This window comes from Panthera leo, chromosome D2 (genome assembly GCF_018350215.1).
Source record: "Panthera leo isolate Ple1 chromosome D2, P.leo_Ple1_pat1.1, whole genome shotgun sequence".
Classification (NCBI taxonomy): domain Eukaryota; kingdom Metazoa; phylum Chordata; class Mammalia; order Carnivora; family Felidae; genus Panthera; species Panthera leo.
In genome coordinates, this window is record NC_056689.1 from 86,277,479 (window position 1) to 86,298,600 (window position 21,122).

Consider the following 21,122-nt stretch of genomic DNA (forward strand, 5'->3'; position numbering starts at 1 on the left):
CCAGGGCAGGGCGAGCTTTGGAGGAAGGAGGGACCGTGCTCTCTTCCCCTCCCCTCCTGTCCTGCTCCGCGGGCCCTGCGCTCACAGCTGCCCTAAGACCATCCCCCCAGTCTGGTGCCAGGGGCTGCCATGCCCACTCTGAGGGGAGAAGCGGCTTCTGTACGGTGCCGCCTGGATTTGGGGACAGCACCAAGGCAGAGAGAGGGCGTTCTTGGAAAGCTAGGCATGGCTCCTTGGAGAAGCACATCACAAACGGAGACGGGGACTCAGGGCCCCGGAGCCGGACAGCCACTAAGCACCCGGCCAGGGCTCCCAGCCCCATGCTCCCAGGTCACAGCAGCATGAGGATGGCCACCGGGGTGTGGGGGTTTGCGTCCAGGCGTCCCATCCCGACCACCATCGCAGGAGACAGAGACCGGCCCTGCCCCAGAGCTGTCCCTGGGCTGTCCTGGGTCAGTGCCCTCCTCCCAGCTGGGATGCCTGGCCCCAAGATAGCTCTCAGACTGTGGCTCCCCGGTCCCTTAGCGGCCCTGTCTCCGGGCGGATGCTACCTAGTCCTGCTCAGGGCCCTCTCCTGCCATTGGCTTGGGGTCCCCTCACATGACCAGCAGCCCGCTGGCTCAGCGCCCCTCAGGCAGCCCTTGCTGAAGCCCCCAGGCCCGTCCGGCAGGAGGGCCTGGATGAGAGCCAGCCTCAGCTCCCCCTCCGCACCCCCACCCAGCTGGGGTGCACCGGCCCCTGGGCATGCAGGGACAGACAGCGCATCTAATTAAAAGGGAAGGCAGCTTTTTTTTTTTTTTAAGTCTTTGTGACTGTTTCTTTAAGCAGCAAATTAATCGTGTTTTCTTGTCAGTTTGATTTCATGGTACCCACGGCAAGCCCGTCCATGATAGTCCGTCATTCTTCCCAAGAACTGGGAGGCAGGGCCCACACCCAGCGCTGGCCCCGAACCTGGGTAGGTGGTTGGTCCCTGACCACATCTGGGTGCCCTGGTGACTCAGGTGCTCTGCTCCTTCCCTCCACCCACCCCCACCGTGCCCCTGATGGATGGGGCCAGCACAAGGGCAGCAGGAAGTAGTGGGCTTGGGGTGGGGGGTGGGGGTGGGGAGAGGTGCTGGGTGCTGGTTGGGAAAATGGAGGAGGAAGGCTCATGCCAGCTTGGAAGGGGCTGGGGAGGAGGTCATCTCGACAGAGGGACACCCCCCCCCACACCTCGAGCATGGCCCTGGCAGGAGGGGCCAGCTTGCTCAGTGTGATGAGGTCCTGGGTGTAAATGGGGTGTGGAGTATGCGAGGCCGGGCTGGAGGGACATCCGGGAGCCCAGAGGGAGCAGTCCTGGGCCCTTCCAGCTCTGGGCCCTGCCTCCCATGGACCCCCTGCAGGAGCTGCTCTGCTCTGAGAACAGGGCTGTCTGGTCATGCCCCCCATGGACAGAGCCTATCCCTTTAGCTTTCAAAGAGACTGGGGGCAGGGTACAGGGGGAATGTGGCCCCAGGAGCCAGCCAGGCCCAGCCTGGTGCGTCCTGGGCCTGGATGCCCCCCGGGGGAGGCTCATTCAGCCTCCAGCCCCACAGGCCCCTTCCCGCACCCAGCCTGGACTCGGGAGAAGGAGCCAGCCCACCCCCCACCCCACCCCAGTCACCAGGGTCCTTGCTTCCCCCAGGGCTGGTCGATGGTCATTGACCCCTGGCCAGCTGGCATTGCTTTTGATGTCCGAGGCCTGGGGAGGACAGGAGGGTGACAGGTGGCGAACTTCCGGGTCTGTTTTCTGTCACCTGCCCCATCCCAGCCTATGCCCTGCTCCTCCAAGGGATGGGGTCTCAGTGCCCCCCACCAGGCTGCAGCATGAGGGCAGGGGCTGACAGAGGTGGGGACGGGCGGGGGCGGGGGAGGCTGGCAGGGGGCGGGGCTTACAGGGATGGGGCGGGGACAGGGCGGGGAGCGGGCGGGCTGACAGGGATGAAGCCCAGGCAGGGGGCAGGGACGGGAGAAGGGAGGGTGAGGGGGTGGGAGGGGGGCGGGCGGGGGATTGGCAGGGGGCGGGGCTGACAGGGGCGGGGTTGACAGGGGCGGGGCTGACAGGGATGGGGACGGGGCAGGGAGGCGGGCAGGGGGCGGGGTTGACGGGCGGGGCGGGGGCGGGCGGGGGATTGACAGGGGGCGGGGCTGACAGGGATGGGTTCCAGGCAGGGACAGGGGGGCGGGGTTGACGGGCGGGGACGGTCGGGGGCGGGGACGGGGGCGGGAGGGGGGGGGCTCCGAGGACGCGGTGGAGGTGGGCCTAGGGGCTGGAGGGGCGTCCTCGGGGATGGAAGGGTCCCCGGATGGAGGAGGGAGAGCAGAGTTCCTGACCCGCTTCCACTTGGCCTCCTATTCGGGTCCCCTGCAACAGAACCCCCTCTGCATTCCCATAGCAACCTGGGGTGCCACCCCATTGTTCAGTTGGGGGACCCAGGCCTGGAGAGGGCACGGCTTGGCCAGGGTGTTACCGGAGGCGCTTGGAACCCGAGGTTTATGCCCATCCTGCCGCCTGCCAGGGGGGCCGACCACTCTCCGGCCCTCAGACCCCACGGGCTCTGTGAACTGGCCGTTGCGGGCGCACCGGGGCCTGGGCCTGGAGAGGCCTGGGCTTCATGATGGGGGCAGGGCGCTGTGCCACACACGTGGTGGGTGTTGGGCTGGGGCCCTAGGCCCCACAACTGCGCTTCTGCTCCCCAGGAAAGCACAGGAACCCACCACGTGCCTCCTGCTCTTGGGGGCAGTGGGGGTGGGGGCAGAGCAAACACCGGGTCCTCACTGGCGCTGAGGGGCTTTGCCACGCGGGTCGGGTCACCGCAGGCGCCCACATCTTCCAGCTGATTTCCGATCCCGTCAGCCGGATTTAAGGGCCCCAAAGCCCTGGACACTCGGGGTCCTGCAGAAGTGGCTCCCCCACCCCCCACCCCACCATGCCTTCCCTTTGCTGCAAGAGTTCTTTTTCTCTAATTATGAAATAACCACTGTTGGTGGTAGAAAATCAGTAAAATTAAAGCAGAAAATAAGAACCTGCCGTCTCCCCCACCTTCCCTGCCCGGTGGGCCTTCTGCACATTTGTCCCCAGGTGGTCCTTCTGGGCCCCGGGTCCGCTCAGGAACACAGTCCCGGGGCCTGCCTCCCTTCCTGCCCCACCTGTAAGGACAGCAGTCCTTCCTGATGCCAGACTTGGCTTCCTTACCTTAGAGATCAGACATCAGTTCGTAAGGCCCTTGGGCCTCTGGCAGGGCAGCCAGCACCCTTGACCCTGTGTCCCAGACCCTTTTACAGACTGGCTGGACATCACTGACCACATGAGGGAGGCAGGGCTGTGGGGCTCCCCTCCACCCCCAGTGTGGCTTAGGGCAGAGGCCCAGGGCCCCAAATCTGGGAGCACAGCTTAGGGAACCTGAAGAAGGGTCTGGGATCAGTGTCCCCATTTGAAGACAAGGATTCGGAAGCTGAGGCCTCCTGGGGGGAGGGGGCCGTCAGTCGGCTTGGGCTGTTACGACAACGTACCATGGACCTGTGTTTCTCACGGACTGGAGGCTGGCGGTCCAAGGTCAAGGTGCCTCACGGTGTTCGGTAAGCGTCCCCTGTTGGTTCACAGACGGCTACCTTCTTCTGTGTGGTTGAGAGAGAGGAGAGAATGAGCCTGGTGTCTTTTCTTACACTCTTCTTACGCTGACCCTACTGGGGGGCCACCCTCACAGACGCATCTAAATGTAACCGCCTCCCAGGCTCCTCTCCAAAAAAACAAAAACAAAAACAAAAACAAAAAACCCAGCCCGCTGGGGGTTAAGCTTCAACATAGGGATTTTGGGGGCCCAAACATCCAGTCCTTATCAGGGCAGGGGTGTCCACATGCAGAGTGCATCCTGGACCAGTGGGTGTGAGTTGGGCCTCGGGACAGCTAGGAAAGCTGACAGGAGCAGAGGTGGGGAGGCAAACACGGGCCCACCCAAGGGGGACTGGGCGGGGCGAAGGTGGGCCCAGGAGGGAGGCCTGCAGAAAGGGGAAGGGGCCACAGATAGGTGTGGGCAGCACGGGGGGTTCGGGGAACATGTGGGGAGAGCCCGAGCCCCTCGCGGTGGGAGTGGCACTCCATGGGCTGCAGATCCCACGGGGAGGAGGCCCACGGCTGGGCTGCCTGGTCCTGCACCGGGTCTGTGTGGGAGGAGACTGTCCCTCCCCCACAAAGAGGAGGGCTGGGGGCACACAGCTGAGGCCTGCTTCGGCATGGTCACTGAGGCCCTGCCCAAACCGCCGGCTCCCACCTGCTCCCTCCCACCACCCGTGGGTCCCGCTGGGGACAGTGCCCAGGATCGGCACCCACGGGGCAGCCGGAAGGGGAGATTTTAGGGCCAGCTGCTGTGATGCTGTCCCAGCCCTCAGGTCCCTGATCTGGATGCAGTTTGAAGCCTGGAGCTCCTAATGGCTATTTGTCGCAGAGACAACGGTCTCGATGATTCGTTTGAGCAATTGGCTGCGTATTATCAGCGTAGGTAGGGTCTGCAACAGAGACAGGCACGTGGGTCCTGGAAGCGCCTCAGACCACCTGCCCCCGCCCTCTGGGGAGACGGGAAACCAGCACGAGCTGCATCGGCCGCCCCCGCGCCGCCTACGACTCAGCGGTGTTGAGAACATTCAGAGTCGGGGGTTGCAGAGCACAGCGGTCGCCCCCTGACGCGGTCCCCAGCCCCTGGCGCCCTGTCTCTAGGCGTGGCCTGTTCTGGACTTTTGGTGCAAACGGAATGCTACAGTACGTGGACTTTGCCCTGGCTTCTCTCGCCCGAGCGTGGTCTCTCCGGCGCCCTTCCGCGTCCTCGAGCTTCTCCCCCTCCTCCGAGGATCACACTCCATCCGCGCGTGGGCCACGTGTCCTTCCTGTGCCTTCTTCTTGATGGACCTTGGGTGGTGTCTGTCTCTTGGCCATCATAAATAGCGCTGCCAAGGACGCTCACGCACGGGTCCTGTGTCGGTGTACGTCGGGGTCCCGTGGGTGATGGACACGTACGTCCTTTTTGTGAAGGTGTCGTGATGGGGGTTTGCAGTCTCAGGTGCTCTGATGTGACCCCAGCTCCCAGCTGTAGTCCGGGGAGCAGGCACTGAGACCCTCTGGCTTGCGGCCCTGCTGCCTGAGCTGGCCCTCCCCTACCCCGTGGATGTGGACTTCCCACGCGACCCACGGCAGCAGCTACTGAGGGCAGTGGTGGGGCTGGGACTCCAGACACGGGTGCGGAGACACACCCAAGCCTGCCGGTGCCCACTGTTCAAGCTGCCTTTCTCACACGCGTCTGGCTGCGGCACGTCAGCCCTTTGGGACCGTCCCTAACCAGGGGCTGCCCACACGATGCGTTAAGATCTGCTGGCCCATCGCGCTGGCCCACGGAGGCTGGAGAGGATGGTGACAAGGTGGTGAGGTCACCACCTGCAGCCTGTCCCCAGCCCCACCAGCCTGGTCATTCAGCGTCTGGCCCCAGAAGCCCCAAGCCCCCGCGGGATGCTCCTTCGGGCGAGAGCTGCGTCCACCCCACAGGCGCCTCTTCCCTGGACGGGGCACTCGTGTCACCAGCCTCTATGGTCGAGCCCCCAGCGTTTCGGAGCCCGTCCGTGTCCCCAGAGCGGTCTCGCGGTGGTCATCAAACACTCAGGGACCTAGCGTGTGGTGCTGGCGAGGCATGGAGTGCACACCCAGCCGGCCGTGTGCTCCCTGGCCTGTGACACAGGGCCGTGTTCTCCTGGCAGCCAAATGGAGCGTCCGTGTTCCTTCCGGCGGATGCCGCACGCAGGCGAGCCTCCCACCGGCTGACCGCGCTCCCTCCAAACAAGCATCACTTCTGGGCTTAGCTCTACAGGAATCCTGACTTTCTGATTCACACAGTGAGCCTTTTTTCCTTGAAATATTTAATGTGTTACATTCCAACTTTAAACACATTCGCTCTGAAGTAGGCTAATTGTTTAGGTTGTTAAACTGAATTTGGCTCTGAGATCTTAAAACGGGAACGAGATCCTGCCAGATCTGGGCACCTAAACAGACAGTTTGGTGGGTCGGTTCGCGGAAAAGCCACCTCTTTCTGCAGGATCTGGGGCCGGGCTTGTGTTTCCTGGGACTGAGGTGGTTTTACCCGCCGGCACAGTATCCACGGTCGGAGTCAGGTGTCCAACATCGATGCAGAAGCTCAGGAAAACCTCCGAAATGAGGTTTTTGGTTTAATTACTCTGAACGTTAATGCTGAGATTAAATCACACGTGCAGTCAGAATGGAAAACGTCAGAGAAGAATTTCAGATCTGCACAGCTGGGAATGGAATGTTCTGGCATGTCCTGGAGCGGGGCCATTTGCTGATGCCGTGCACGCGTGCGCCTGTGCGTGTGCGTGCGCGTGTGTGGGACGCGTCAACACGGATTGTCCTTTCATCACCGTCGCTTCCTACAGGCCACCCTGGAGATGCCCATGCCCACTGTCCTGTGGCTCACGGGCCGTGGAACCCAGGGCTGCGTGGCCCTGGGACCGGCCGCCCCGCTCGCGCCTGGTGAGGGGCTGGGCTGTCCTGAGTCCCGCCATGCTCCGGTGGGGGTGTGGGGGTAAGGCCTGATGACAATTTTTCCCCATAATTCATAGACGGCAAAAAATTAATGAGCCTTATACTTCAGAGCAGTTTTGGGGTTACAGAAACATGGGCAGACAGTTCAGAGTTCCCGTTTCCCCTCCCCACGCCCCACCCCTGCTGTTCACAACTGCTCTAGTGAGTGCCTTTGTTGCAGTCACCCAGCGAGTCCCAGTACATTACTATGAATTAACGTCCATAGTTTGCACTAGGGTCTCTCTCTGTGCAAACCCATACCTTCCGTGGGTTCTGACAAACGCGCGGTGACAATGTCACACGAAATAGTGCCACTGCCCTGAAAATCCCCTGCACTCCACCTGCTCATTTAGGTTTTCAATGAATAAAGACACATAGGCTCACACACGAAGGCAGTTATTTTGAGATAATTATCAAAAGGCTAGACGCAGGCATGCAAAGCGGTGGTGCGTGTGTCCCCCACATGGAAGAGGCCCCGTGGTTTGGCGGTTGTGGGAAGCGTGGACGTTTGAAGTGTCTGCCACGAGAGGACGGGGACACAGGCGCATCAGTGGGTTACGGAGAAAATTCCTGGCACCGGGGACATCCCCAGTGGAGGGCAGTGCTAACTTTCAGGTGGAGGTTTGTGCAAATACAGATGTCATTTTTCTCCTGCCCGAGTTCACAGATGCCCTGAATTCAGGATCCCTGATCTGGGGGAAACACCAAACGCTTGTGGAGTCAGAACACACGCCAGTGGGAATAGAAAGCCCAGTATGTGGCTTTGAAATCCACACCATCACAAGCAGCCAAGTGGGCTGGGCCCCGGGATCTCACACGGACAGAAAACGGGTTCATTGGGAGAGGCTGGGAGAAGCTGCAAGAGGGAGGGTAGTTATCGTTCACCCCCGAGCAGGCGTGAAGTCTGCGTCTCCGTGTCTCCCCGTGGCGGCGGGAGCCTCGCCCCAGCGCCGGGGGAAGCCGGGCGTCTGGCTCCCGAGGGCCCACAGCAGGCTGGACGCCCAGCCCCCTCACCGCCATCGTCTCCACGCGATTCCTCACGCGCCCGGTGCTAAGTGCCCTGGAAAGGACGGCGCAGTGCAAACTCTCCAGTGCTGTGTCCAGGACGAGCCCCGCAGAGCAGGTGGGGGCAGGCTTGCCCCAGGCCTTGGGACACAGGGGCTGCGCGGAGGGCCGTGCAGGTGCGGAGAGGGGAGAGCATCACCCTGGGGGCTGTAGGGAAAGGCCTCTGCAGGAGGGGTCCGTGAGCACAGAGACCCTCGAAGTGTGGCCTTGTGTGCACAGCACCTCCATGGTCGGCGCCAGCCCAGGGCCAGAGCAGTTGCTCAGGGTCCCCACCTGTTGCCCCGTGCGAGGCCCTCTGGCTTGTCTCCCGCAGGCTCTGTGCCCAGGTCTCCTGCGGTCCCCCTGCCCATGCCCACACAGGCCATTTTCTGCCCCACTTGTTTTGACCTCCTTCCTCTGGACCAGGGACCCTTCTCACCCCCTGGGTCCCAGAAACAGCCTGTCCACCACCACCTCCCCCCCTCCCCTCGAGGTCTGGCTGCTGGGTCTGGCTCAGGTAGGGTCTTTCCTAAGTCACTGCTCCAACTGGGCACCCGGTGAGGCAGTGGGAATGATGGGCAGCCTGTTCAGGGCTTGAGGGACTTGAATGTCAACCTGCAGCCCGGGGGCTCAGCCACTGACTGTCCCTGTCCCTTCTGTGGTGTCTGCCACGCCCTCCATGTGGGGCCTGGCTCTGAGCCAACGAGCGAGTGGGGCAGGTGTGCTGGAGACCTCCCAGCAGGAAGGACAGGCGTCTGCTCCCCCTGCCCCAGCTTTGCATACTTGTCATTCTGAACACCCATCTGCCCCCCATGTCCCTGCGTGGATCCCTATGCCCCATCAAGAGCCCAAAAGTCAGGTCCTGGTGCACTCAGCCCTACCTGTCGGCGAGCAGGTAGCCTGGATCTTGGCAGTGGTCCCTCATCTGGCTCAGCAGAGGTGCAGGACCAAGCCCTGCCCCCTATCCTGAACCTGCCCCCCGCTTAGAGATGTCCCTCCCTACTGCCTACTGCCCAGCTCGCTGTCCTTGTCCTGCCCTTCTCCTGGGGAGGCAGGACCTCGGGCTGCTTTCTTCCTGGCTCCTTTCCTTCTCTCTGAGACGGCTTTTGTCTGAGGAAGTGATCCCGCCTAGTGGGCACTGCCGATGGGTCTGTGGGCACCATGGCTGGACAAGGGCAGGGCCCATTTCAGGATCTGGGGTGTCAGAGTTGTGGCCCTTGGGGGCCCCGGTAGGGGTGGGGGCTCTCGCCTGCCCCTGCCATCTCTCAGGCCTGTTCCTCGCCCAGTGAAGCCTGCTCTGCCCACCGGCCATCTTCTTTACATCCAGACCGTGCCTACCTACAGCCTGAGTCCCAGGCAGGTTCCGGGGGGTTTGCCCGGCACCTGCTGGGGGCCCCTGAGACTCTGCGATGCCACGATGGTGACACCGTTTCCTAGGTAACTGCAGCCAGCTGCCAGGCCTGCCTACCTGTTGTGGGGTGCAGGCCGGGGACGCCAGGTGGGAGGGTGTGTCCCCGCGTGTGTGTGAGAGTGGGGGTGAGGGTCGTGTGTGTCCGTGAGGGCATCTGTCCGGGGACTGTCTGCGGTTGTGGGTCTTTGTGGGGTGTGCCTGCCTGTCCCAGGTCTGTGTGCCGGCATGTGTGACTGTGTCTCTTCGTGCCTGGAGGCTCAGGGAAGGCAACCTGGCCTCACCAAGCGCTAAGGTAGCCGTGGTAAGGACTTCTGGCCACTCCCCACCTGCCCTGGGCCTTCTGGCAAATTTGCACCAGCAAACAACAGCGGGCCTGCCTGTGTGGTTGGCGGGACTGAGCCCTGGCCTGGCCCAAGAAGCTGGCCTGACCTGGCCCAAGGAGCTGGGCAGACCCAGGGTTGGGGGGGGGGGGGGGGGGAGGGGAGGGGTCGTGGCTAGCTCTCAGCAGGAAGCAGTTGGTTCCTCCAGTTCCTGGGGTGGTCCTCAAAGCCTACCACCCCCAGCTTCCTGTTGGCTCTTCCCTTTCCCTGCCCAGCCTCTCTGTGGGGACTGGTGGCCTCCCGTCCCCTCCCGTCCCCTCCCGGGGACGATGGGTGGGGTCCCCGAGTCCCCCTGGCCCATGGGTTCTGAGGAGTGGCTTTGGAGCTGTGGGGGTCATGGGGCTAAGCCGCGGGCGGGTGGGTGTGCAGGTCACTCTGGAGGGCAGGGTGCCCTCACGTCACGTCCTTCAGGCACTGCCTCCCCTAGATCTGCGTGTCAGTGATGGGGCCGCACCAGGTAAACAGTCCGGGCCATCAGGAAAGAAGACCATCCCCCGGGGGCCACAGGCCTGTTCTGTGGGCTGTGGGGGTGTGGACCTTGGCTAGGAGATCCAACAGCTTTGGTGGCCCCTCGCCTGGGGCCTGGGGACCTGGGGGGAGGTCCCAGGCAGGTCTGAAGTGTGGACTGGGGCAGGCCCTGTGGAGGCTCCTCGGGAGCAATGTGGGGACAGGCTTGGAGGCCACCGGGCAGTGCCGGGGGCGGGGGCTGACCGGAGGTGCCTGGAGCCCACGTGCCCCGTCCTTGCCCCATGCTGGGGCCTGCCTGCGTGAGTCCGTGTTGAGGAGTGGACCAGAGATGAAACGAAAGCTCTGAGGTCACTCGCACACGGGAGCTTCGTGGCCACTCTGTGACTGGGGCCTCCGCTCCCTGGAGAAGCAGCCACATGGACGGGCACAGAGCAGGGAGGCCACACGGGGAGGCTCTCGGGACTCTCCAGGCCCAGCCCCAGCCAGCAGAGCCCCCAAAGGGCCTGGACCTGCCCAAGGGCTGAGAGGGAGCAGGTCCCGGGGCGGGGGGCAGGACTGGGGTGTGCTCAGGGGGTCAGTGGCCCCAGGGCGCCCTTTGTTCAGCAGCAGATGTGACCACCCCCACGCCCATGCCCCCAGGCGCGGGCCGGATGTGGACCCCGTCCCTGGAGGGATGCACATTGGAGCCGATATATAGATTTTCCTCTCTGCTGACCGGACTGCGCCTGCGCTGGCGGCAAATGAAGGAATAAAAACACGCACAGTTTACGGTTCACACTTGAAACAAAAACGTTTCCCCCTCTGAGCTAACGTTGGATCAAGACAAACGAGATGTCAACCCGACGCTGAGGAATGAATCACCGCCGTGGCCGACATCCCGTGGCGGAGCCCCGGGGCCCCCTGGCCGGCCGTGCAGGGCCGGCCCGAGCAGCGGGTGCCCGTGCGCGGGGTCCGCCCAAGGATATAAATGACCCGGGTGGGAAATCAATGCTCCTGCTGAAAGCCTTTCTGCGGTAATGGAGGCTGTCAGGCTTGGTTCAACGTGAGCCCCGTCTGGAGGAGGAGAGAGAGAGGGAGGAGCGTTTCATTATGTAATTGTTATTGAGTCTAATTTAGCACAGATTCTCCCAGTTCCAGAAGCAATGGCAGAACCATGGCTTTGGTGGCGGGACTGGTCTGTGTTCAAACTAACTGAGAGACCTTGGGCACCAGGTTGGACAGAACAGACCCACAGCATCAGGTGGCCGCTGGCCTTCGACGTCTGGCCCAGGGAGGCCGGGAGAGGGGAGGGGCTTCTCCCCCGACGGGTGCCTGCTGGTGCCCAGGGGGGCAGGGGCGGGGCTCAGCCTGGGGCTAGGTCTGGGTTTCAGCGCAGGTGCCCTGAGCAAAGGGGGGATGGGGGAGGGGTGGGGAGGAAAGTTCTTAGCTTCTAACCGCAGCCTTCTGTTTCTGGTGATTGGCCCCCATCCAGGAGCCCACTCAGAGTCACCTCTTAGACCCAGAGACACTCCTGTCACCGGGAAATTCTGAGGGATTTAGGACCTCTCTCTAAGGGGACAGAGGCCAATATATAATTTTTCCACCATTTTATACCCTTCATTATGTGGTGGGTCTCATACAATCAGTTGAAGACCTCAAGAGAAGAAGACTGTGGTCCCCTGAGAAGGAGGGAGTTCTGTCTCCGAGGAATTCTGGACCCCAACTCTCCCCTGGGTGTGCAGCCTGCGGCCTGCCCTGGAGATTTAGGGCTCTCCAGTCCCCCACAGTCGTGTGAGCCAGCTCCTTAAAATCTCTCTCTGTCCCAACCTCCTTCCCTGTCTCTCCCTTTGTCTCCCTCTGTCTCTCTTGCTCCCCAGTGTCTCCCCTCTTCCTACAGTCACCAGGAAATCGAGATGCGGGAAGGGGCCGCTCCCCCACACGCCAGAGCCTCAGGGAGGCCTTCCTGCCCCTCTGAGGGGGTTCTCTGGGGTTTGGGTCCCACCGGACGCCTCTGCAAAGTACAAAGGCTGTTGTCACCTCTGGTGCACCACGAATCCAGGCCGTGTGTCCGGAGTACCACAGGGGACCGAGAAAACCAGCAGGAATGTGACCCGAAATCAGCCCACCCAGGCTCCTGGGCTCTCAGACTCCTGGATGACATGGCCTCGCCCCTGGGGCTGGGGCCTGCCGGCTTCCGGTCCTGCCCGGCTCAGCCTGGACCCCAGCCTCAACGTGGCTCTGGCTTTGCGCAAATGTGGGGATTTCCTCCTCGACGCAGGAGCGGCCTCTCCACAAACTCGGGCAAGAAAGCGGCCTCAGCTCCTGCAAACAGAGGCCGCCCTCAGAGCCCCCCGCTACCCCCCCCCCAGTCCTCAGAGCCCCTCTCCGCCCTCAGACCCCCTGCCCCCCAGGGCCAGCCTTTCTGTGGATACTGTTGTTCTGTTCTGCTCCGGTTACAAAAACTGTAGCTGTTTATCGTGTCTCACTAAGAAAGTGGAAACGAATACGTAAAGAAGAAAATCAGAGTTCCCGCGATCCAGGGCGCCCACAGTTGCCTCCGGCATATTCTCCTGGAGAACCACGCACATCCGGGCACGCTCGCAGGGACACAGGTGCGCGCGTGGACAGTGCTGTGGAAATCAGCATCACTTCTCACACAGTTTCTCATGCGTTAACATGTGTTCAAAACCAAAAGAACCTTAATGGCCCCCCGGTGCCCCCCACCCAGCGTCCCCCAAGGAATCCACTGCTCCTGACATGCTATCTGCTGCCGAGTTTCCGTGTTTGTGAACAGCCCTCGATGAGCGTGTCTGTCCTGGTCTGAGAGGCCGTGCCCCCCAGCGGTGTGCTAGTGGACAGATTGCTAGATCCGACCAGGAGGGCCCCGGGCGTTCAGGCCCCTCGGGGACGGCAGCCCTGAATTCCGCCGCGTGGGCCCGCAGGGCACCGGCAGTGTGGCCCCCGAGGAGCAGGACCCGTGGGCGCCGTGGGCACCGTGAGTGGTCCCTGGAGGCCCCTGGTCAGGAGCAGACTCCCGCCCTGCAGCGCACGGTGGTGACCTCTCCTGTCTCTTTAAGCACTCTGGTGCATTTTCTAGAAACTTGGAGGGGTCCTGTCCTTAACCGTTTGCAAAATGGCTTTATCGAGCTCTAACGTCTGTGCCCTTCACCTCACCACCTCAGGCAACTCTGGAAGAGCTCGTCACCTCCAGGCCAAGCGCCTCCCCCTTGCCCGGTACGGGCAGCCCCCCTCCCCCAGCGCCTGGCCCCCACAAATCCGCTCTCTGGATCCTTCCCTTTACCTTTCCTGGACTGTTCACGTGAATGCAGCCGGACGGTACGTGGACTTTGCACCCGGCCCCCTCGAGCGCCTCACTCGCCATGTTGCTCGGCGGCTCGCGCGTGTCCGTGATTCCCTCCTTTCTGCAGCTGAGAAACGGTCCCCGCGCCTGTGCCGCACTTCAGCCGCCCGTGGGCACTCAGCTCACTTCCAGCCTCTGCCTGCCGGGCCCGGCCGCTGAGAACACGCGTGCACACGCCTCGCGTGGACGCGTGTCCTCATGTCTCGGGCACATGTCTAGGAGTGGGCTGCCGGGTCGTGGGGTGACTCACGTTCGGGGAGCCGCCAGGCTGTCCTCCGTGGCGGCGCCACTGTGCATTCCCGCCGGCCGTGAGCCAGGGCTCTGCTGTCACCGCACCCTCCCCGGCACTCTTTATTATCTGTCCTTTTAATTCCATCTGCTAGGCGTGGAGCCGATGCCATACCTGTCCCGCGAGAGGGGACAGATGGACGAGCCACAGCAGGCCGCAGGTGGCACCCGCCAAAGCAATGAGTTCTAGAAAACGTGAGCTGGTGATTGGAGATATTCGTGCCTACAACTTGACGCAGAAACAGAATTAAAAATAAAACTGGTCGGGGGCGACTGGGTGGCTCAGTCGGTTAAGTGGCTGACTTCGGCTCAGGTCATGATCTCGCGGTCCATGAGTTCGAGCCCCACGTTGGGCTGTGTGCTGACAGCTTAGAGCCTGGAGCCTGTTTCAGATTCTGTGTCCCCCTCTCTCTGACCCTCCCCCGTTCATGCTCTGTCTCTCTCTGTCTCAAAAATAAATAAATGTTAAAAAAAATTTTTAAAAAGATAAAACTGGTTGGAGGCGTTTGGGGGCTCAGTCGGTTGAGTGTCTGAGTTCTGACTTTGGCTCTGGTCATGATCTCACGGTTTGTGAGTTCGAGCCCCGCGTCAGGCTCTCTGCTGGCAATGTGACCTGTGCTCCCTCTCTCTCTCTCTCTCTCTTTCAAAATAATTAAACTTAAAAAAAAAAATGTTCATCTATTTAAAAAAATGAAGCTGGCTAAAATCCCCAATTCTCCTGATTTGTATCTTGATTTCAATTTTATTTTTTTGTTTTTAGATGTTCATTTAAACATTGAAGCTCCCGCTGGCCCTGCTCTGTCTCCTCCGAGCTGACCGTGGGAGCAGGTGGGTGCCCATGCGTGTGGGCAGGGGTGCGTCATTGACCAAAGCGAGTTCTTAGCACACCGCTGTATCGTGACAAGCGAAGTCACCAGCCCCGAAGGCTGACAGGTCAGGTCCCCTCGGCACCAGCAGGAGCAGGAGGGGGAGGAACGACGGGGAACAGCAGGGAACAGGGCATCTCGTGGAAGCATCCGGAAGCATCCACGCCCCAGATGACCCGGCACCACAGGAAGGGGAGGGCGCGACGGGCCTTGTCTCTACTTCATGTGCTTGGACACGTCCGTGCACTGTGGTTGCCAGGTAGAGGGAGGGCTGGGAACATTCCGAAGAGCCAGACCCCAAAGGTTGCTCTGCGGGCCCAGTGGACGGGGCGAGGTGTTCCTCCCTGAGGTCACCAGAGCCGACTACGGGTCCACATGGCAGAGAGGAGGGGGACCCAGACCCCGCTGGAGATCTGGGCAGGGGCTGTGTCCCCGGGGAGGGGCTGTGTCCCCGGGCAGGGACTGTGTCCCCAGGCGGAAGCTGTGTCCAAGGGCCTGGTCCCGAGGTGCCCACCCGGGGGGCTTGGCTGTTTGACTTCCGTGGGTCATGGCAGGGCAGGGCATGGGAGAGTCCTGGGGGCGGGTCGGCGTCTGGGTGCTTGTGACAGATGTCCTGCCGATCCCATAAGGACCCTGTGGACGTGCCACTCCAGGGCCACAATCTGCTGTCAACCCTGGGGTCCTGCCAAGGGTCCCTGTGGGTGGAGCCAGCCTCCCCTCTGGAGGAGCTGCCCCAGCTGTGGCTCCCAGCGCCCCTGGTACGGGCAGTGCTAGCTTGCTGAGGACAACAGGATGACACCCCTCGATCTGCTTGGCGCCCCCAAAGCTGGGCATGAGGAGGCACCCCCATGAGTGTGGGAGCCATCAGACCATCCCACATTCTGCCCGGGGGCTTGGTCTCCCCTTGGAGAAGGCCTGTGCTCACCCCTTTCTTCCCTGAAGTCCCTGGGGCTGGAATGGGGGGCGGGTGCCCAGCAGGGCCTAGACAGCCTCCCTGTCACAGGCCACCTGCCCCTGAGGCCGTGCTCTGCCTGGGTGGGCTCCCTGGCTCTGCCCGCCTCCTGGAGCCCCTGGGCAGCTGCACTGCCCCTCTCCCCACAGGATCTGGGCGCTGGGACCCCCAGGGCTGCACCCCCAGTCGTGAGGCCCCAGCCAGAGTCACAGTGTCTGGCGACTCCCAGCCGCTCCTGACTCCACCCTCTGGCCCCTGCCCCTCTCCCAGGGCACCGGGAGGACACTTTCAGGGGGAGGGAAAGGCTAGGCCCTGGTCAGCTCTCGAGCTCAGCAGTGGAGTTAGTCAGAAGGAGGGAGGAGGTGGGACCCCAGGGTCAGCTCTCTGTCTTCTGGTCCTGCCTCCTCCGGGGCAGGAGCCTGGCTGACTCAGGGGTGGGGGTGGGGTGGGGCTGGTGGGGTAGGGTGGGGTGAGATGGGCAGGGCCCCATATTTGGTCAAATGCTGAGGAAGCCTCAGGTGTGGAGCATTCCAGAAGCTTGGACTCCCGGGGAGGGCCCTAGGCAGACCTCAGAGATGGCCTCTCAGCTCCCTGCTGACTCACTGGGAGAGGCAGAGGAAGTGCAGGGGAGCTGGGGGTGGGGAGGGGAGGGCGGGGAGGGCGCCAGGGCCTCCCTGAGCCTCCCGCAAGGCCCTTCCTGGCGGCTCCCCAGGGCCCTGGGCTCCAGCCACATGGTCAGCTGGCCGGGAGGCCCTCTGGGGAGGAGAGAGGGGCCTGGGGAGCTGTTGGATCCCATGGGAGGGGTGGGGGGGGGCTGGGGAGAGTCCCACCCGAGCCCGACGTGGGTGTGGGGTCCCTCGAGGCTGGGACGTGGTGTCTGTAGAGACCTTCGAGCCTCAGGCTTTGAATCAGCAGCTCAGGAAGGGCCTGAAGGGCCTGTGAGATTGCCAGCTGGGCCACACTCCCCGGGCCTCTCCCTCCTCTGCTGGGGTGAGGGGCCCTCAGGGCAGCCAAGGTGGCCCACATGGTGGCCAGGACCAGCAGGCGGAGGCAACATGGGGTGCTGAGGGAGCCCTCCCCCACCCCCCCCCCGCCGCCATGGGCTCCTGGCACCTTGGGCAGGGCTGGGTGGGCCGCACCACGCGGGGCAGGGGGTTAACGAAAGGCCACGGGTGCGAGGCGTGTGTGTGTGTGTGTCCGTGCGCGTGCAGATAGTGAGTGCAAGCATGAGACACAGTGGGGGTCTCGCTGGTATCCCTCCCTCCCCCCACATCTGCCTCCCCTCCCTTCCCCTTCCCCCCTCCCCACTGGGATCCAGTGGGCACGGGAGTCACTGGGCACACAAGAACCTATTTCTTTCTCTTCAAGGCCCAGGCCACCAGGAGAGCCGTCTTCTCTTCTCCCTGGCAGCCCCCCACCCACCCCCAGCCTGCACCCCCAGGGGCCCAGGGCCTGGGAGAGGCGGGTGATGCGGGGTGGCTGGAAAAGCCAGTTCTGTGGGGCCCCTCGCTGGCCTGTGCTGACAGGTGGATGGCAGAGTTTCCGGCGGCCTGCTGTGTGGGGAGGCCTAGGGCCTTCAGCGGGGGCTGCCTCGAGCCTAGAAGAGGCTGGCCTCACCCCAGGGAGAGAGAGGAGGCCTCCTAGACCCTTGCACCGTCCTCGGGGACGCCAGGGCACCAAGAGCACTGGGCCCCACAACGCTTCTGGCAGGATGGGCTGCCAGGGACACCTCAGACCCTGGAGCAAGGAAGGGCAGGGCCGGCAGGGGAGGGGAGGCCTGGGGTCCTGGGGGCCCGTGGGGAGGCCGGAGCCAAGGAGCTGTCCCCTGTCTCTGGGAGAAAGCTAATGGTGCGCCTGGCAGAGGCAGGAAACAAATTGCTTGTCCGGATTCCTCATTAAAATACAGCCTAAGTGATGGCACCCTGGGGACGCCACAGGCCCCTGGGACAAGGCTGCTCATCGCTGTGTTGGGCAACAGTTTTCCTTAAGCACAAAGAGGGAGAACCCCGCCCCCCAGACAGAAATAGCATCCTTGGCTCTCATTTCCTGCCTCCAGGGGTACCCCTTGCTCCCCTCCAGCGGGCGACCACGCCCCTCCGGGCCCTGTGCCCCCTGTGCCCACGGGCTCCCCAAGCTCCCCCGGGAACCTACTGCTTTGTCTTGCACTTTGTGCTTTTAAAATAAAAATTTTGAATTTTAATGAAATAAGTTTTCTAAAAGCTGCCCATTATAGAAAAGGTGAAAATACAAAAAGAAGTTTCCTTTTGGGGGGAAAGGAAGAGGAGATCACGGGTGGGCCAGCGGGGTGAGGGGCCAGGAGCCACCTGTCTGTCCTCCGGAGCTCGAAGCCACGAACCGTGAGAGCATGACCTGAGACCCTGCCATAGGGCCACGTGGGCACTGGTTGAGGACAGGGAGGGGGGCGGCCCGGGTGCGGTGGTGGGAGGGGCTGGTGGAGGTGCCTGAAGGGCGTGGCCTGCACCGTGGGGCGCCTCCCAACGAAGAAGCTTCGAGTGACCCTGGGATGGAGGGCGGGCCGCGTTCCTCACAGCGAGGGTCCCCTCTTTAAAGTTTTATTTTTATTTTTTATTTTAGAGAGAGACAGAGAGACAGAGCGTGAGCAGGGGAGGGGCAGAGAGAGAGGGAGACACAGAATCCGAAGCGGGCTCCAGGCTCCGAGCAGTCAGCACAGAGCCCGATGGGGGGCTCGAACCCACGGACCGTGAGATCATGACCTGAGCCGAAGTCACAGATGCTCAACCGCCTGAGCCACCCAGGGGCCCCGCGGATCCTGTCTTTAAATGTGGCTGTGCTTTCGTCTATGAAAGATTCACACTGCCTTTGTGCGTTGTTATTCTGGCGCCTCCCATCAGACGTCCGTGTTCCGAGTTGTACTGACCCGGCCAGCAGGGAAGGCCAGGCTGGCCTTCCCCAGGTGCCAGGAGGGTGCTGGGGCTGGAACAGAGGTGCTGGGGGGCGGGGCAGGGAGGTGAGTCCCAACCCAGTGGACGTCACCCTCAGCACTGGGAGGCCCAGACGGTGGGTTGGAGACACACGCCCCACCCCGCCCGGGGACCTGGCTGGCCAGGCCCCTCCCTGTGCCCAGAAGCACCCCCACCCGACCCCCAGGACTTCCTGCTGGTCCAGCTTGTTCTTATGACCCCTGGACAGAGGGAAGGCTGTGGCGCTTAGGAGCAGGGCAAGGGCAGGAGGGGGTCTCAGCCGGGAGAGAGGCAGCTTGGCCCTTCCCATGGATTTCCAGGCAAGGCCTTTGGTGAAGGGAGAGGGAGGGGAGAGGGGCCGGGGCGGGTCACCCTGGGGGTACGGAGAGAGTCCCTCCCCCCACGACACCCTGGACGTGGAGTTCCGACCCACCCTCTCCCCGACCCCCAGCCCCTCCCCAGACAGCGGCCGAGAGGCGGATGCGTCTCAGGAGGCAGAGCCGGGGAGGCAGGAGTGTGTCCAGCTGAGCGCTGACCGGGGCCCGTGGGCTGCTGCTCTGGGACCTGCACCAGCGGGGGGAGGGCAGACCTGGTGCCTCTGCCTTCTCCTCTGTCCCCCCCCCCCACCCCCCACCTGCCGTATGGCGGTCTCTGCGCCCTGGGGACTCCTCGGAGGGGCTTGCTCCAAAGCGATGAAAGGATGCCCCCGGCTGGGGGAGAGGAGCCTGCCAGGGGGTCAGAGCCCCAGGGGCCCTCTGGCTCCACATATGGGTAAACAGAGTCCTGCACACAGGAAGGGTGGGGGTGGGCACCTCTCCCGCCCTCTCAGACCTCGGAGGCTGGCGTGGTCAGCTCCGGGCAGGCGAGGGAACCTAGGTGTGGGGACCTGGATGGAGCTCAGGTCCAAGGACGCCGCCTCCTGCATGTGGCCTACGGCGGTGGCCCGGGCATCTTCCCCAGCCTCCATGAGGCCTTCTGAGCTGGCACCTTGTGTCTGATAGATGAGGCACCAAGGCCTGGCTCAAGGTAAGGTCTGCCTTTGTGGGACAGACGTTGGCCCCCACACCAGGGCACACTCTAGGGGCCTCCTGGGGCTGGACGAGGGTCAGACATGTTCACAATGAGGCCTCAGGGGTCCAGGCAGCATGGCATGCTGGTCCTGTCTGGTCTCCGCAGGGCACAGAACGGGCCCAGGCACTAGGGACAAGCCCCCAGCGTGGGGACAGTCACGACTGCCACCAACACCTGAGGTCTCCGGGCGGCCTCGGCAGGTAAGGGGGTCTCTCTGCAGGGGTGATGTGTGCTGTCCCTGCGGGGAGACCCCAGGGCAGCGGCCAGAGGGCGGCCTGCTGAGGGCCCAGGTGCCAGCCCGGCACCATCCCGGCCCAAGCGTGGCCCGCACAGGGGAGCGCGTGCCCATGACCGGGTGGAGGTTTGGGAGAAGTGAGAGGAGGAGGGTAGCGGAGGGTGCCGGCCTCGCCCCAGATGTGCGTGGGCTGTTGGGACCCCAGGGACTGTGGTGTCACAGGGTGGGCGGCACGGTGAGCTGCAGCCCCTGGCCGAAAACCGTGAGCCCAATAGGGTGGCAGTGGGGAGGATGACCCTGCAGGCCCCCGGGGTTCCTCCTTGCACAGCCACGTGCTGTACCTGGGGAGTGGCTTAGAGTGGCCGCCCAGTCCCGGGAGCAGGAGGGAGTTGCCATCAGGGCCCAGCCCAAAGTGCCAACAGGGCTCCAGCCGGAAGGAGGCCGTACCCTGAGCCAGCCCAGCCCTGGGGCCCTCTGCCGCCCAATGAACACCCAGCAACCTGGCCCTGCAGCCTCTGGGTGGTCCATGCAGCCTTGCAGGGCCTGGGGGCCCTCTTCTGGCCACACTGCAGAAGGCAGAGCCACCACCACGCATGTGGCCTCCTTATGCACCCGGGCCACACCGCCCCCAGGCTCATGCCGCCCGCAGGCCCACGCCGCCCCCAGGCCCGTGCCGCCCCCAGGCCCACACCCCTCATGCTCACCTGTGAGTGTATCTGTACCAGCTCCTTGGTCCCAAGAAGCCTGGCCACAGGAATGGAGGGCCGACCCCTCCATCTACGGGGAGTTGGCTCAGGTCTTGTTGAGGCCTCTACTCTCCAGGCCCAGGCCCACCGGGCACCGCAGCATTTCCAGCACCTCCAAGACTGGACCCCCAAGGCCCAGGTGCCCCTTCTGGGTTGGGCCACCCACAGCTCAGGGGCAGAGTCCTGGAAAGAGGAGTGGGCTCCACTTGGCCACGTCCAAGCAGCTGGACCTAAGCCAGGAGGCGACAAACAGATCCGTGCCTCAGTTTCTACTTCTGAACCCCAGAAACGTTACCCCCTCCTAAGGTGTGCAAAAGATTCCAGATGTGTGAGGCTCCTGCAAATAGCAGGCCCCACACGCGTCTCTGGGACTGGGGAGTCCCTGCTGTTCCATTGAGCCCCTCTGGGGACAATCCTGACGTGGCCTAGAGCCCCGCCAGGGACTGCTGAGGGCGCGGCTGTAGGTGCCAGCCGTGGAAAGACCCTCACTCCCTGGTGTCGGCCTGCGAAGCTGCAGGCGAGGGGTCGCCACGGTGCGGCGGTGCCCCCTGCTGACATTTCTTGGCATCGCGGCCCCCGAATGGCCACGGAAGCAGGGCCAGGGCCCCAGGGGGGCAGCAATGGTCCCAGGCAGTGTTCCCATGGGTCCGGGGCCTCCAGAGACCCAGACACAATCACTTCTTCCCAAAGCAAGGGTTTGGAAGCATTCGTTCACCTGCGCAGACGTTCTCCAGGGACGTGCACGGCAGGCAGAGCAGCCGGGGCTGAGGTGGGAGGCGCC